This window comes from Plasmopara halstedii (genome assembly GCF_900000015.1).
Source record: "Plasmopara halstedii genome assembly, contig: Scaffold_672, whole genome shotgun sequence".
Classification (NCBI taxonomy): Eukaryota; Oomycota; class Peronosporomycetes; order Peronosporales; family Peronosporaceae; genus Plasmopara; species Plasmopara halstedii.
This window is the reverse complement of record NW_020187589.1, coordinates 459,761-462,225: the sequence shown is the minus strand read 5'-3', so window position 1 is coordinate 462,225 and position 2,465 is coordinate 459,761.

The window sequence follows — 2,465 nt, the reverse complement described above, 5'->3', positions numbered from 1 at the left end:
CCATCCCTGCGTCGTGCTTCGCACGGAAAAAGGCGTCAATGACGTCGCACTGCTCCTTATGCAGGGTCATTGGCGTGTTACGCAGTATTTGGTTCCCGAAACCAGGTCGATCCCATGACGCAAGCCTCGGGCCGGAGGTAGGACTGAAGGCGGGTCTTTGAAGACGACGTCTTCAAATTCCTTCACCAAAGGATAGTACGGATCCGAAGGATTCCGTAGGGTCGACGATCCACTTCGTGCGGTCAGCACTCTCTTAGTGTCCTCCAAGACAGCTTCATCCAGAAACGTTGACGAGTTTATATCCTCGTCCGGTCGTACAATAACCACTTCGACCATATCGCCTGCCTTCAATGCACTGCCGAACTCTTCAAGGGACACCCCGCCCAGCTCACGAAGAGCATCTAATGCAGGCATAGCCTCGAGGCGGACGTCGCCATCTTTCTATCCCGTCATACCGTTGACGATGGTGTATAACCGTGCACCGTCATCTACGATAGACACACCCTGGATCAGGGTCGACGCCTGGCGTCTCGCAGCCAGCATAAGGCGTCGCCGTCGCCTCTGTACAAAGGCTCTATGGCTCGGTGAGACCAGGGTGAACACGCACTCCGCGTCGTCCGGTGTCACTCTCCCTGCCCGCTCTTTTGGAGCTCCAATTTTATCGACAATATCCGACGAAGGGCTGCTAACCCTCCAGTGGATAGCGTGCCACTCCACGCGCATCCAAAGTACCGTGCCCAAGATGCTTGGACTCTGTCCGACCACGCCAACAATGGCATGCAGCGACTGCTTCGCAACAAGAGCAGTGCTCAGTGGTTTACGTGCCACTTCATGTGGATCACGGGGGCCTCGCCCTCGATGCCTCGGCTCTTGGCCGACCATGTCACGCATGACATGCAGCGACTTCTCCGAAACTTGAGCAGTGCTCAGTGGGTTACGTGCCACTCTACGATCAGCCTGCGAGCCACGCTCGGAACTCCTGTCCGATAGACCGTTGGTGTCTACCAACTTGGACATTCCAATGTCCAGCGCGTTGACCGTCTCGGTCCAGAGCTCTCGCCAATAGCGCTTTTGTCTCCTAGCAGGAGGAACTTGACTTTGAGATCCACAGGGACCTTCGGGACCGTGACACGCGTCCCCGTCGCTAGTCGAACAGTGACAATGTCACCCAACCGCGCTTCCAGCGCTTCAGCATACAGCTGACTTCCTTCCATCGTGGAGCGTCGTGCATAATTGCCCTACGCCCCGGAATCGTTGAGGATCTTCCATGGCTTCTCGAAGCCTTTTACGGTCGCCTCCACGACCAGCAAGACCGGCTTGCATACACGTTCCGTGTTCAGGAACACGGAGCTCTTCGGGGTTGGGCCCTTTGACCTATGCCTCCTTGAGGCTCAACAGAACTCAGTTTTTCCCCAGTAGGTCATCCCGCGCCTACTGGGTGGTGTCGTTTCCCTGCGACGAACCGGACTGGTAGGAATTGGGGCGATGGTTCGAAGAACCTTGACGCGCCTTGCGCAGTGGGCAACCGTTCTGAAGATGACGGGTGTCCCCACAAACAAAACACCGTCGTTTGTTTGTGTGCTGCCCGGCAGCTCACTTTACGCATTTGTGCTACACTTAGAAAACTACAGTGTTGACATTAATGAGGACGATAGGTCTATGTGTAGGATAGGACCGTGGGGATACGTGAGCTTTCAGCTTCATGTCAGGCAATACAGTTAGGAGAATAGTAGCTTATTGATATGGTAAGACGTTATTAATTTGGTATCGGTTCATATAAAACGAGCTTTACATACAGGACACTCTTGAAACAGAAGGCAAACTGTATACTCTGTTAGAGTCAACGACGTTTTTGTGCAAGAACGGCAAGCTCGCTGCAGAGTACCACCGCACTGCAGCTCTTTAATAAGATTGAAAAATCATTATATGCCAGCTGTAGCCCATAAACAATATTCTACTCGGAGCACATGCACTACGACGCTATTTTTGAAAAAGTAAACTATCACAAATGATTAATATTATAAACTGTCGGGTACATGTATGTTTACGTCGAAAAACAATCCGAGATTGCGCGTCTTAGTATTTCAGGGGTAATTAAAATGTGCATGGCGCAACAACGAAACAAAAGAGTCATACACTTGAATGCCGCACGATAAGCACACTGAATTTTGTGCGGCACATAAAGTTTAAGTCAGCTAACGTATAATGTATAACACACAACAACTATTATGTAGTGCTCAAAATTAGAAACAATGACTAGTCATTAAAAAGCAAAAAAAAAAATTTCACAAATTTGTCAAACGAAAGTCATAAGCATCTATGGCTAAATAAATCTGGTTAAATAAGTACTCAACTTCTTATCAGTAAATTTTGTCGCCGTCTTAAATGAAATGATATCATCTAGAGGCTGCACTGTTCGTTCGTAATAGTCATAGACTACCTCAAAGATAACAAAGAAGAAAGAG